At 43.9% G+C, this 15,794-nt stretch overlaps 2 protein-coding genes across 4 annotated transcripts in view; one reads left to right on the forward strand and one right to left on the reverse strand.

The window, feature by feature from the left end:
• The window catches only part of LOC132383707 (ADP-ribose glycohydrolase MACROD1-like), a 1,398,038-nt gene that overhangs the window by 1,119,541 nt on the left and 262,703 nt on the right, over window positions 1-15,794 (reverse strand). The gene's annotated exons all lie outside the window — the stretch shown is intronic.
• The window catches only part of LOC132384018 (leucine-rich repeat transmembrane protein FLRT1-like), a 227,851-nt gene that overhangs the window by 9,262 nt on the left and 202,795 nt on the right, over window positions 1-15,794 (forward strand). For 2 of the 3 annotated variants that reach the window (XR_009508831.1, XR_009508830.1), the window contains exons 2-3: window positions 1,406-1,600; window positions 2,105-7,458. The exons of the other annotated variant lie outside the window; for it this stretch is intronic. The gene's annotated coding sequence lies outside the window, so the exon portion shown is untranslated. Of the gene's footprint in view, window positions 1-1,405; window positions 1,601-2,104; window positions 7,459-15,794 lie in introns of those variants that run through there. 3 annotated transcript variants of the gene reach the window in all.

Genomic DNA, 15,794 nt, shown 5'->3' on the forward strand with positions numbered 1-15,794 from the left:
TGAATTGAACCTAGGCCCACTTTGGCCAAAGAATCTTTGTCATACTAAATAGGCATGCAGTTTGCAACAGACCTACTGGAGCAAAAATTCTTCATGAGCATTTGGAAACTCCCATTACAATTCTAATCAGTAAAATTTATTCAGTAATGATAATCCAAAGTTCAAAGTAAAACTTAATATCAGAGCGCATACAATCCTGAGATGCTTTTTAGCTGCGGGCATACTCAGCAAATGTGTCGGTGTATGGCCAAGCGGTTAAAGTGTTCGTCTAGTGATCTGAAGGTCACTGGTTCGAGCCTTGGCTGAGGCTTGCGTGTGTGTCCTTGAGCAAGGCACTTAAACACACATTGCTTGACACCGATGCCAAGCTGTATGGGTCATAATGCCCTTGGACAACATCAGTGGCGTGGAGAGGGGAGACTTGCAGCTTGGGCAACTGCCGGTCTTCGATTTTTAAAAAAAAACCCTACTCAGGATTGCGCCCTGGAAACTTTCCATGGTCTATCGAGACTAACGGAGGCCTACACTCAAAGCAAATCTATAGAATTGTAACTAAACTGTTAAAACAGAAAGATCGAGAACGTAGAAAACATAGCATAAAAAATTGTTGAAATGCAAAAATAAATCAATAGCAATAAGTAACAAGATAAAGAGTTCTTAAAGTGAGATCATCAGTTGTGGGAAGACCAGAAATAGAAATGAGTGTAGTTACCCCCTTTTACCCACGAGCCTGATGGTTGAGGGGTAGTAACTGTTATTGAATCCAGTGTTGCGAGTCCTGAGGCTCTTGTACCTTCTACCTGATGGCAGCAGTGAGAATAGAGCCTGGACTGGGTGGTGAGGATTTTTTGATGATGGAAGCTGCTTTTCTATGACAACGTTTCATGTAGATGTGCTCAATGGCAGGGACGGCTTTGCAGGTGATGTATTGGGCTAAATCCACTACCTTTTAGAGGATTTTCCACTCAAAGGCATTGGTGTTCCCATTATATTATTCATGGCAAATACTATTTTTTTTAAAACGTACAACCACCCAAACATTTTGGTGTTTACAAGGCTCCACAAGAAGCTGAAAGAAATCTCACTGACTAAAAAGTCCGAGGTGTTTTAATTGAGGCTTTATAAGGCATTGGTCAGTCCGCTCTTGGTGAGCAGTTTTGGGCCCATTACCTAAGGAAGGATGTGCTGACTTTGGGGAGGTTCATGAGAATGATCATGGGAACGAAAGGGTTAACATAGGAGATGCGTTTGGCTCTGGGCTTGTACTCGCTAGAAGTCAAATCACAAACAAGACAGAATCTGTAGATGCTAGAAATCCAAGCGATACACACAAAATGCTGTCGGAATTCAGAAGGACTGCCAAAGGGTCTCAGCCCAAAACGTCAACTGTACTTTTTTTCCATAGGTGCCCCTCCAACATTCTGTGTGTGTTGCCTGTACTCGCTAGAGTTTAGTAGAATGAGGGGAGGATCCCGGTGAAACCTATCGAATACTGTGAGGCATCGATAGAGTGGACGTGGAGAGGATGTTTCCAATAGTGGGAGAGTCTAGGACCAGCGTGCACAGCATCCGAGTACAAGGACGTGACTGTAGAATGTTGGTGAGAATGAATTTCTTCAGCCAGAGGGTGGTGAATCTGTGGATTTCATTGCTATAGACAGCTGTGGAGGCCAAGTCATTGGGCATATTAAGGTAGAGATTGATACGTTTTTGATTAGTTAAAGGTTATGGGGGGGGCAGGCTGGAGAATGGAGTTGAGGGGGATAATAAATCAGCCCTGACAGAAAGGTGGAGCACACTCGATGGGCCGGTGTATGTTCTGATGTCTTAAGTTCTTATTTTTCTCGGATGAGTTAACAGCTATTGGCTGCACTAATACTATTTTTCATTTTATAAGAATGAAGCATCTTTTAGTGTAGATTTCCCAACTCTAAATTTTAACTTGCAGGGAATCTGTTTATAATATGCAAAATATGCATTTGCAATTCAATCTTGGGAGTCTAATCAGGACCAGGCATTTTGAAATCGATGACAGGAGATATTTATTAAGTCAGAGGGATTCAAGGCCAACAGATCTCCTGAGATATACATTCTATTTCCTCAGCTCAAGAAGGGCACCGAGGAAGAAGTTTGGAACGCACAGACTTCTGTGTGAAAGAATCATGCTTCGTGAAGAAGAGGTTCCATGCAACTTAGAACATGTTGCTTTGTGGACACATGGATCGCTTAAGTCACATAGATCCTGCACATCAAGAGGCCCTCTTTGGTCCAGGAAGTTGTACATACTTAACTGGGAAGCAATTACTCCAGCTGCAGTGCTGCTGACAAAAAAGCCTTGCAGAGGGTGGTTAGGGGAGCAAAGAAGGTTATTGGGGTCTCCCTACCTTCTGTCCAAGACCTCTTTCAGAGGCAATGCCTCCAGAAGACACGGTACATCATTAAAGACCCCTCACACCCTCTCCATGAACTGTTTGTTCCTCTTGCCATCAGGTAAACATTACAGGAGCATCAAAACTAAAACCACAAGGCTACTAAACAGCTTCCTCCCACAGGCAGTCCGTCTGCTAAATAGCTGCTCTACGTGACTCTGGACACTTTTAACTTGCGCTGGACACTTATAACTTGTTTTTAACTGACATGTGGCTGTTGTGTTTTACTATTTATGGTTACGTTGATTATTTAGTGTTGCATTTGTTATGTTATGATTGCACTGCTCCTGGGACACGCTGTCTCATTCTGCCCTGCAGAGCTGATGTACGGTTGGAATGACAATAAAGTTTTTGAATCTTGAATCTTGAACGCAGACACTCCGAGGCTACTTGGAAAGGGGAACCTGTGGGTTAGGATTCCATTGATGATACTTGCTGTGAAGCAGATGTTAAAACTGAATCAGGCTTCAGGATGGTTCAATTCAGAGCACATCTGGAGTGTGGCATCAAGGAACTGGTAAAACTAGTCAATAAGTACTCAGAAGAACCATCTAGTGGCTCCAGGGATGCAAATGCTTCTAGTTACTGGGGGCCCCAATCACCCCAACTCAAGACAGCACTGCAGGAGGTCCTCGGGGTAGTGTCCAAGGGCAAACCACCCTCAGTTACTTTATCCTTGACTTGCCCTTCATCACGTCATTGGTGACAGCACACTGTTCAAGCCCGTGCGATGAGGCCGCTCCATCCAGTACGCAGAGAGACCTGCTCAGTGTGCGGCTAAAGAACGAGGATCATTTGCAGCACTGAACTGGCAGGCCATGCGGATCTCCAGTAAACGGCAGCCCAACTATCTGCCAGCCACATTCAACGGCATTACCATCATTGAATCCCTCACTATTAACAGCCTCAAGGTCTCCAATGATCAGAAATTCATAAAGAATATAGAGGTTAGAGGCGGGCTGTCCTACAGTGAATGACTCGCCTCTTGACACCTGGAAGCCTTTCTAACTGGCTGTATCACGGTCTGGTATGGCAGGGTGGCGGTGGCGGGGGCTACTGAAATGAATTTAGTCAGCTCCATCATGGACAGTAGCTTCTGTACTATCCAGGACATCTGCAGGGAGCAATGCCTCAAAAAAGGTGGTGTGTCCATCATTAAGCACCCCGATCACCCAAGTTCGCATTGCTCCCATCAAAAAGGAGGTGCAGGAGCCTGAAGGCACACACTCAACAATTCAGGAACAGCTTCTTCCCCTCTGCCATCAGGGAGGAGGTACAGGAGCCTGAAGACACACACTCAGTGATTCAGGAACAGCTTCTTCCCCTCTGCCATCAGGGAGGAGGTACAGGAGCCTAAAGGCACACACTCAATGATTCAGGAACAGCTTCTTCCCCTTTACCATCCAATTTCTAAAACACAGAAACATAGAAAACCTACAGCACAATACAGGCCCTTTGCCCACAAGGTTATGCCAGATGCTAGAGTTATCCATAGCCCTCCATCTTTATAAGCTCCATAGACCTATCCAAAAGTCTCGTATCCACCTCCACCACCGTCGCCGGCAGCCCATTCCACACACTCACCACTCCCTGCGTGAAAAAAAAACTTACCCCTGACATCTCCTCTGTACCTACTCCCCAGCACCTTAAACCTGTGCCCTCTTGCAGCAACCATTTCAGCCCCGGGAAAAAGTCTCTGACTATCCACACGATCAATGCCTCTCATCTTATATGCCTCTATTAGGTCACCTCTCATCCCCTGTCGCTCCAAAGAGAAAAGGCCGAGTTCACTCAACTTATTCTCATAAGGCATGCTCCCCAATCCAGGCAACATCCTTGTAAATCTCCTCTGCACCCTTTCTATGGTTTCCACATTCTTCCTGTAGTGAGGCGACTGGAACTGAGCACAGTACTCCAAGTGGGGTCTGACCAGGGTCCTATATAGCTGCAACATTACCTCTGGGCTCCTAAATTCAATACCATGATTGATGAAGGCCATACACAAGGTTGACTCTTAACTACAGAGTCAACCTGCGCAGCTGCTTTGAGCATCCTGTGGACTCGGACCCCAAGATCTCTCTGATCCTCCACACTGCCTAGAGTCTTACCATTAATATGATATTCTGCCATCATATTTGACCTACTAAGATGAACCACTTCACACTTTTCTGGGTTGAACTCCATCTGCCACTTCTCAGCCCAGTTTTGCATTCTATCAATGTCCTGCTGTAACCTCTGACAGCCCTCCACACTATCCACACCACCCCCAACCTTTGTGTCATCAGCAAACTTACTAACCCATCCCTCCACTTACTCATCCAGGTCATTTATAGAAATCACAAAGAGTAAGAGTCCCAGAACAGATCCCTGAGGCACACCACTGGTCACCGACCTCCATGCAGAATACGACCCGTCTACAACCACTCTTTGGCTTCTGTGGACAAGCCAGTTCTGGATCCACAAAGCAATGTCCCCTTGGATCCCATGCCTCCTTACTTTCTCAATAAGTCTTGCATGGGGTACCTTATCAAATGCCTTGCTGAAATCCATATACACTACATCGACTGTTTTTCCTTCATCAATGTGTTTAGTCACATCCTCAAAAAATACAATCAGGCTCGTAAGGCACGACCTGCACTTGACAAAGCCATGCTGACTATTCCTAATCATATTATACCTCTCCAAATATTCATAATTCCTGCCACTTCTCCATCTTCTCCATCAACTTACCAACCACTGAAGTAAGACTGGTCTATAATTTCCTGGGCTACCTCTACTCCCTTTCTTGAATAAAGGAACAACATCCGTAACCCTTCAATCCTCTGGAACCTCTTCCATCCCCATTGACGATGCAAAGATCATCGCCAGAGGCTCAGCAATCTCCTCCCTCGCCTCCCACAGTAGCCTGGGGTACATCTCATCCGGTCCCAGCAACTTATCCAACTTGATGCTTTCCAAAAGCTCCAGCACATCCCCTTTCTTAATATCTACATGCTCAAGCTTTTCAGTCCACTGCAAGTCATCACTACAATCACCAAGATCCTTTTCCATAGTGAATACTGAAGCAAAGTATTCATTAAGTACCTCTGCTATTTCCTCTGGTTCCATACACACTTTTCCACTGTCACACTTGATAGGTCCTATTCTTTCACGTCTTATCCTCTTGCTCTTCACATACTTGTAGAATGTCTTGGGGTTTTCCTTAATCCTGCCCACCAATGCCTTCTAATGACCCCTTCTGGCTCTCCTGATTTCCTTCTTAAGCTGCTTCCTATTAGCCTTATAGGATCTCTAACATTACCGAGCTCTCTGAACCTTTTGTAAGCTTTTCTTCTTGACTAGATTTACTGCAGCCTTTGTACACCATGGTTCCTGTACCCTACCATAACATCCCTGTCTCATTAGAATGTACCTATGCAGAACTCTGCACAAACATCCCTGAACATTTGCCACATTTCTTACATATCTTACCCTGAGAACGTCTATACCCAAATTAAGCTTCCAAGTTCCTGCCTGATAGCCTCATAATTCCCCTTACTTCAATTAAACACTTTTCTAACTTGTCTGTTCCTATCTCTCTCCAGTGCTATTGTAAAGGAGATAGAATTGTGATCACTATTTCCAAAATCCTCTCCCACTAAGAGATCTGACCAGGTTCATTTCCCAATACCAGATCAAGTACAGCCTCTCCTATTGTAGGCTTATCTACATATTGCATCAGGAAACCTTCCTGAACACACCTAACAAACTTCAGCCCATCTAAACCACTCACTCTAGGGACATGCCAATCAATATTTGGGAAATTAAAATCTCCCACTTTGACAACTCTGTCATTATTACACCTTTCCAGGATCTGTTTCCCTATCTACTCTTCGATATCCCTGTTTCTATTGGGCGGCCTATATAAAACACCCAGTAGAGTTATTGACCCCTTCCTATTCCTAATCTCCACCCACAGACTCTGTAGACAATCCCTCCATGGCGTCCACCTCTTCTGCAGCCGTAACACTATCTCTGATCAACAGTGCCACACCCCCACCTCTTTTGCCTCCCTCCCTCCCTGTCCTTTCTGAAACATCTAAAACCCGACACTTTAAGTAACTATTCCTGTTCCTGAGCCATCCAAGTCTCTGTAATGGCCGTAACATCATATCTCCAAGTACCGATCCATGCTGTAAGCTCATCCACTTTGTTCACAACACACCTTGCGTTAAAATAGACACATCTCAAACCGTCGGTCTGAGCACGTCCCTTCTCTATCACCTGCCTATCCTCCCTCACACACTGTCTCCAAGCTTTTTCTATTTCTGAGCCTCTTCCCCAGTCTCTTCAGTTCAGTTCCCACCCCCCAGCAATTCTAGTTTAAACTCTCCCCGCCAGGATATTGGTCCCCCTGGGATTCAAGTGCAACACGTCCTTTTTGTACAGGTCACACCTGCCCCAAAAGAGGTCCCAATGATCCAGAAATCTGAATCCCTGCCCCCTGCTCCAATCCCTCAACCACACATTTATCCTCCATCTCATTCTATTCCTATACTCAACTGTTACATGGAACAGGCAGTAATTCTGAGATTACTATCTTTGAGGTCCTGCTTCTCAACTTCCTTCCTAACTCCCTGTAATCTGTTTTCAGGACCTATTCCCTTTTCCTACCTGTGTTGTTGGTCCCAATATGTACCACAATCTCTGGCTGTTCTCTCTCCCACTGCAGGATATCGTGGACACGACCTGAAACATCCCAGACCCTGGCACCTGGGAGGCAAACTACCATCCGAGTATCCGAGTTTCTTTCCTGCGTCCATAGAATCGCCTGTCTGACCCCCTAACTATCACTATAGTTATAGGAATATAACTTATAGTTATATTAACTATATATAGTTATAGTTATAGGAATCACTATAGTTAGGGGGTCCCCTATCACTACTGCCTTCTTCCTTTCCTTCCCTTCTGAGCCACAGGGCCGGACTCTGTGCCAAAGCACGGCCACTGTTGCTTCCCCCAGGTAGGCTGTTCCCCCCCCCCCCCCAACAGTACTCAAACAGTACTTACTGTTCAGGGGGACAGCCACAGGGGTACTCTCTAGTACCTGACTCTTCCCCTTCCCCCTCCTGACTGTGACCCACTTAATCTGTCTCCCGTGGCCCCAGTGTGACCACCTGCCTTTAACTCCTTTCTATCATCTCCTCGCTCTCCCTGACCAGACAAAGGTCATTGAGCTGCATCTCCAGTTTCCTAACTCGGTCCCTCAGGAACTGCAGCTCGACACACCAGGTGCAGATATGTCTGAATGGACATTGAATCCACGAGCATTGAAACACAGAAAACTCACAGCACAATACAGGCCCTTTGGCCCACAATGCTGTGCCAAACATGTACCTACTTTTGAAATTACATCAGGTTACCCATAGCCCTTTATTTTTCTAAGTTCCATGTACCTATCCAGGAGCCTCTTAGAAGACCCTATCGTATCCGCCTCCTCCACCATCACCGGCAGCCCGTTCCATGCACTCACCACTCTCCGTGTAAAAAAAACTTACCCCGACATCTCCTCTGTACCTTCTCCCCAGCACCTTAAATCTGTGTCCTCTCGTGCTAGTCATTTCAGCCCTGGGAAAAAGCCTCTGACTATCCACACGATCAATCCTCATCTTATACACCTCTATCAGGTCACCTCTCATCCTCTGTCGCTCCAAGGAGAAAAGGCCGAGTTCACTCAACCTATTCTCATAAGGCAACATTCAATTCAGCAACATCCTTGTAAATCTCCTCTGCAGCCTTTCTATAGTTTCCACATCCTTCCTGTAGTTAGGTGACCAGAACTGAGCACAGTACTCCAAGTGGGGTCTGACCAGGGTCCTGTATAGCTGTAACTGTATCGAATGAAAGGGTTACTGTATGAGGAATGTCTGGCAGCTCTTGGGCTGTATTCCCTGGAGTTCAGGAGAATGAGGAGGGGTCTCATAGAAACATTCCGAATGTTAAAAGGCCTGAACAGATTAGATATGCCAAAGTTACTTCCTATGGTAGGGGAGTCTAGGACAATCCTGAGTCTTCAGGATTGAAGGACGCCTACTTAGAACAGAAATGCGGAGAAATTACTTTAGTCAGAGGTGGTAAATCTGTGGGATTTGTTGCCACAAGCAGCTGTGGAGGCCAAGTCATTGGGTGCATTTAAGGCCGAGATAGATAGGTTCTTGATCAGCCAGGGCATCAAAGGGTCTGGGGAGAAGGCAGGGGAGTGGGGATGACTGGAAGAATCGGATCAGCCCGCGATTGAATGGCGGAGCAGACTTGATGGGCCAAATGGCCTACTTCTGCTCCTACATCTTTTGGTCTTAACACTACCCCAACTACATTTTTATTTCTATTTTTGCACTGCTTGTTTAATTTAACTTTAATTCACGTATTTTTCCCCCCAGCAAAGACGACAAATGCCACGACATCAAACCTGATTCAAATTATATCGTCTCACATTCCAAGTTAGGAATGTGACTGAATACTCTGCATTTGCCTTTCATGCAGCCGGAACAACCCGAGAAGCTCAACACCATTCAGAATGAAGCAGGCCGTTTATCTGCCACTCCACTCACTGCCCTAGGCACTTATTTCTTCAGCTGTGATCCCATCAAAGATACAGTTTGTGCCTTCTGTCAAAGGCGCTGTAGGTACTTGACTACACAAACACTGCCTCCCAAACCTGGGCTGCCAAGATGACTGAGAACATCAAATTGTTGGAACTTGACTACAGGCTATCAAGCCATGTCCGATACTTCCAAGGAATTTTTTTTGCTATTTTTTCTTTATTGTTGTGTCTAAGCGCTGGAACTCCGCACTCAATTGTGTTGCGAGAGTGCTTTCAGCTGGACAGCAGTATTTCAAGAAGGCATATCCACTGCTCTAGGGCAAGTGGAGGTGGGAGGTCGGTGTAGGCCATACGCTTATTCCAAAAATCAGATTTAAGAAGTATCTCCAAGCCTTGTTCCTGAGAATAAGCAGGTCCTGATGAAGGGTCTCAGCCCAAAACGTCGTCTGTCTATTCCTCTCCGTAGATGCTGCCTGACCTGCTGAGTTCCTCCAGCATTTTGTTTACGTTACCCTGGATTTCCAGCTTCTGAATAATCCTGACGAAGGGTTTTGGCCCGAAACGTCGACTGTACTTCTTCCTATAGATGCTGCCCGACCTGCTGAGTTCCTCCAGCATTTTGTATGGGTTACCCTGGATCTCCAGCTTCCGAATAATCCTGATAAAGGGTTTCGGCCCGAAACGTCGACTGTACTTCTTCCTATAGATTCTGCCTGGCCTGCATTTTGGGTGTGTTGTTCTGAATAATCTCTTGTGTTTACTATCAAAGTAGTGCTCAAAGGAAATGCAAATTAATATTTTCAATATATCATGTATTTTAAATATTCAGAAATGCTGAAAGCGCTGTCTGAGATGCATCTGAAATAGCTGTCATGCTGGAGATGAACTTGCCTGTACACTTTACATTTTGAGTGAAATTTTCTGCTCTCTTCCTCGCTGTTGACATGATATCATTCCTCAAGCTCACCCACTGTACTGCTCGATATACCACCTGTGTAAAAGCATCTTGGACCTCAATGCTAGAGTCAGCCCAGGCAGCATCGACCCTTGACCTGAACACGTAACCTCCTGAATCTAAAACCTGTAACTGCTAATTGTCCGCCAATAAAGAGCAAAATCAATTCTCATTATTTTCCTGATTAAATGTTTAAATCGGGACCATTTGCCTTGTTTTTCTCCCTCTGTGTTTACAACTGTTTTCATTAAAAACACAAATGGTGATTAGTTTTAACAGAGCACTCTTTTCCCCTTTTAAGAGATCCAATTTATCTGAAGAACCACCTTATTTTAAAGATTGAAATGTGATTACTTGTCCATCTCCTCAAGGTATGATCCTTCAGTCTGCATCAGTGGAAGGTATTCAGAGAACACAGTCTCACCAGTTTAAAAACTGGGATGTGAACTTTGCTAAAAAAAAATATACAAGATATGGGAGATGTATATGCAAAAATTAATAATGTAAAAATATTATTAATGCTGAAGTGATCAGAGTTGCTATGGAGACAGAAGACTTTGTTGGTAGAGCTTGCATATCTGAGGCATCTCCTTGCTCATTCAAAGTGCCTTTGGATGCTGAATCTGCTTAGCAGAAAGATAGATTTTGCATTATTTTTTACTGGATCAGAATTCATCAATAGCACGTGCTGATCTGTCCTGTTAATTTGTCACTGGACAAACTGGACAACAATTACAAATTCACTGCAAAGTAGAATTCCTTCCTAATCAGTTCCCAGGCATTTTAAAGCATGCAGTACTGGGACTGAGGGAGAATGCAGGGAAGGATGAAAATTCAGAAGATTTGCGAGACTATCTTTAAAGATTAGAAAGCATTTATGCAAAACCTTCTTCCCTCAGGAATTTGGATGAGATCGTTTATCTGGCCTTTACTTTGGCAGGCTGAACAAAATGGCTTTTGCTTATTCCTTCCTTTCTTCATGTTAAAGAGCAACAGTGAAATTTCTTCAGGCATTCTCTGGCTGCATCACAATAACACACAAGAAATAAAAAGAAGAAAGCTCATGCATATGTTAAATTTCCATCAAACTCTTGGTAGGATAGGAGAAGCCACAAGGGAATTCCCGCCCAGGTACAAAGATAAATTTATATTTCACAAAGACATGTTGCATTTGAAACAAAGAGTAATTTGTATTTGTAGGCCTCCGTTAGTCTTGATAGTCCATGGATTTGTGCCTTGGAAAGATTCCAGGGCGCAAGCCTGGGCAAGGTTTTTTTTGTGTAAGACCAGCAGTTGCCCATGCTGCAAGTCTCCCCTCTCCATGCCACCGATGTTGTCCAAGGGAAGGGCATTAGGACCATATAGCTTGTCACCAGTATCATTGCAGAGGAATGTGTGGTTAAGTGCCTTGCTCAAGGCTCGAACTAGCGACCTTCAGATCACTAGACCAACGCCTTAACCACTTGGCCAAGCGCCAACACAATTGGTATTTAATACAGTCAAATTAGAAGAAAACCTGATGTTCACATGGCACCTTTCACATCCATCATCAGAGATCCTCCCCACCCAGGCCAAGCTCTCTTCTCACTGCTGCTATCAGGTGGAATTTCAAAAGCCTCAGGACTCGTGCCACCAGGTTCAACCATCAGACCCTTGAATAAAAGGGGATATCTACACTGACTTGCCCATCCATTGAGATGTTCCCACAGCCAATGATCTCCCTCTTAAGGACACTTCATCTCATGTTCTCGTTATTTATTGCTATTTATTTATATGTGCGTTTGCACAGTTTGTTGTCTTCTGCACCCTGGTTGATCTTTCATTGAGCCTGTTATAGTTACTATTCTATAGATTTGCTGAGTATGCCACAGGAAAATGCATCTCAGGGTTGTATGTGGTGACATGTCTGTACTCTGATGATAAAATTTACTTTGAACAAGCACAGGACCACAATTAAAAAAAACAAAGAAAAATGCAAATGGGGGAGGTTATCGACCTGAAGTGTTGACTCTATTTCTCTCTCCACAGATGCTGCCTGACCCTCCCAGTGCCTCCCATACTGTTTTGGGTTTATGTTTTGAACTATAGTCTGATGTGTTGTATGGAAAAATGATACAGATCAAAAAACATGGCACACACTCAGCAATTCAGGAGCAGCTTCTCCCCCTCTGCCATCAGATTCTGAACGGACATTGAACACATAAACACTACCTCACTACTTTTTTTTGGCAGTACTTCTTTAATTTAACTATTTAATACTATATATACTTACTGTGATTCAGGTTTTTTTCTGTTATTATATACTGCATTGTATTGCTGCGGCAAAGTCGACACATTTCTATCTGTCAGCTGAGTAGCTTCCAGCAGTGCTACTGTGTGGTGGCGCTTCCTCCAAATTAGTCACCTGATTTATTTTCTTTTTCACATTAAGTGTGAGAAAGTTGAGGAGTAAAGGTGGTTAGAATCCACGGCGTTCTACTAAGTGCACATAGCTTGAGCAGAGTCCTCCGAAAGGGAGCTAAACAAATTACCTAAAAATTGTACACCGTAGAGGGACTGATAATGCGTGGATAGAATTCAGTCCAGGTGACAGCCGAAGGGCTTCATTCCCACCTGTGTGAAGTTTTACGACCGTCACTGTTGCCTCCAATCTCAGAATCAGGTTTAAGGTCATCAGCATGTGTCATGAAATTTGCTGTTTTTTATGACAGCAGTACAGTGCAATACATGATAATAAATGCTGTGAATTACAGTAAGTATATATTGAATAGTTAAATTAAATAATTGGTGCCAAAAAAAGTACTGAGATAGTGTTCATGGGTTCAATGTCCATTCATAAATTTGACGGCAGAGGGGAAGAAGCAGTTCCTGAATCGTTGAGTGTGTGTCTTCAGGCTCCTGTACCTCCTTCCTGATGGTAGCAATGAGAAGCGGGCATGTCCTGGGTGACAGGGGTGAAGATATCACCTTTCTGAGGCCTCGCTAGACGAATCGAGGCCCAGTCCTCATATTTGGAAACACATGTAGAATATCAGTAAAGACACAACCACACCGCTGTATGTGTGTGTGTTTCTGCTAAAGATGGACCTGCAAACGTTGTTTTTGTACTAGAATGACATTGTTTTATGATGCCTTCTTTGGAGTCAGAATGATACGTCAGACTGTGTCACGGCGACAGACTGGTTTCTCGTTCACACTGTTGCTCCAATGGAATGACACAAAGAAAGTATGTTATGACAGTGTTGAAGCCATTGAACAGAATCACTACTACTTGTTATCATCTCAGCCAAACAAAATCCTGCTATGGATTAGCGTCAACCCAGATATTATGTCAGTGCTTGACAGAATGGAACAAAAAAAAAAATTGCATGAAGTGATGGGGGTAAATGATTACAAAGAGAATATTTTGTATGGAAGATATTCTTTTTATGTGTATTCCCAATGCAAGCATCCTGCCAGTATAAATAAATAATACACAAATTATAAAGGGAAATAAAGAAGTCACTGCGGTCTTGTTTCCTTGACAACATAATTAATGAACCTGTAGCCTTTATAAGATCAGATGCAAGCAGTCATCAACATCCATTTTGTTATTATTTTCATTTTCTCCTCCTGAATGCACTGATTCGTGCTGAAGTTGAAACGCACAGAGATGGTGCTCAGTGACTGATCTGTGAGGTCATTTCTCAGCAAGGAAGAGCTGTGGACATTGCAGAGTGCTGGGCCGGGTAGTCATTAGCCGGGAAAGTGAGCCTCCTAACAAATCACCCTCCACTGAGGGAGGTGGCTGTATCCAGAGAGTAAAAGCAGTGGCAGTTCTGCAGCGGAACTACAAGTTCCGTTGCAGAGGCAGAGGGTCATTAAAGGGGGCAGAAATGCCCACAGAGGGGCTGGCAATTATGCCAAGGTTTAATGATCCAAGTTTCAAAAGGAAGGGCAACTGACAGTCACTGACCCTGCCCCCTCACCTTCTCTCCTTGTCCTGCTCCTCTGCACCCAGTGAGAGAACCTGGCACCGTACAACCTCTGTTCTACAATTATGGGGAAACAATGAATGAACTGTTGCGATTTTAAATTAGGAAACCAAATGGGGCTTTGTTAGCAAAAATCTCTCAGGCCAACATTAAGACACTAAGATATAGGAGCAGAATTGGGTCATTTGGCACATCGAGACTTGCCATTTTCCTCTCAGCCCCTGTCTGCTGTTTTCTCCCCATATCCCTTCATTCCCTGACGAATCAAGAATCTTATTAACCACTTCCTTAAATATACATAAAATTTTGGCCGCCTCAGCTGCCCGTGGCATTGAATTCCACAGATTCACCACATCCTAGCTAAAGAAATTCCTCCTTGTCTCCATTCTAAATGGATGTCCCTCTATTCTTAGCCTGTGCCCTCTGGTCTTAGACTCCCTCTGCCAGAGGAAACATCCTCTCCACATCCACTCTATTCAGGCCTTTCAATTATTCGATAGGTTTCAATGATCTCCCCTGCCCCCTATTCTTCCAAGTACAGACCCCCACATCCCCTCCCGCATTCTTCTGAGTACAGACCTAGATCCGCCAAATGCTCCTCATATGGTAATCTTTTCATTCCCGGAATTAGTTTTTGTGAACTTTCTTTAAACCCTCTCCATTGTCCGCACACCCTTTCTTAGGAATAGGTCTTCCTATTAATTCTTGGCAAAAATAGTTCAAGAATATTTTCTTGTCTTTTTAGGTGGGAAAAGTAAAATACAGCAGATGCTGGAAATCTAAGGGAAACACAAAAGTCAGTGTTCAGGATCCTACCGTTCTGAAGTATTTCTGTTTCTCCCTCCACACATGCAGCCTGGGCTGTTGTGCATTTACACTGGTTTTTCAATGGAATGTTATTTCGATTATGATCATTCTAAAGCAAGCTTGGTGAAAAACACTTCACAGGGATGAAGGCAAGAAATAAAAAGTTCTAACTTGACACGGTAGATCTGTGTGTTTGTGCAAGTGGACAGTAAAACAGATCACCGGTCCTTTAAAGTTTAAAGTACAATTATTATCAAAGTATGTGTACATTTTACAATCTTGAGATTCATCAATTTAGACTACAAAACAAAGAAATCCGAAAGCACCCATACAAAAGGCTGTCAAGCACCTCATGTGTAGAGAGAAAAATATACCGTATGGTGCAAGCAATAAAAGTAAGCAAACCGCATTCAGAACAGAAGTGAGCCCATAGACGTGAAGCCTAGAGCAGGCCACAGTCTCAGCACAGAGCCAAGTAAATGTCGCAAAGCAGTGAGCAGAACCGGCCCGACCCTCACCTGCCTTTTCAATCCATCTGGATTCAATTCTCTGCACTTTTTACATGTTGTAAAGTAACGGCCTGAAACTAATTTAATTGGTAGAAGTACATAGAAAATAGAACATTTCAGCATTGGATAATACAAGAACGTCGGCCCCTGACATTGTGCCAAGGCATTTAAACATCTAACTAAACTAAAACTTTTTGCCTTCACAGAGTCCATATCCTTCCATTCTTTGCACGTTCCCATGCCTATTAAAGAACCTCTTAAATGCCTCTATTGTATATGATGTCACCACCACCCCTGCCAGAACAGTCCAGGCACACATCAGAACCAGGTTTAATATCACCGGCATATGTCATAAAATTTGTTATTTTTGCAGCAGCAATACAAATGCAATATGTTATAGCGAAAAAACTGAATTTCGGTATATACATAGAAGTTAAATTAAATAAGTAGTGCAAAGACAAATGAAAAAAGTAGTGAGGTAGTGTTCATGGGTTCGATGCCCATTTAGAAATTGGACGGCAGAGGGGAAGAAGCCAT

This window comes from Hypanus sabinus, chromosome 31, assembly GCF_030144855.1.
Source record: "Hypanus sabinus isolate sHypSab1 chromosome 31, sHypSab1.hap1, whole genome shotgun sequence".
Taxonomy (NCBI): domain Eukaryota; kingdom Metazoa; phylum Chordata; class Chondrichthyes; order Myliobatiformes; family Dasyatidae; genus Hypanus; species Hypanus sabinus.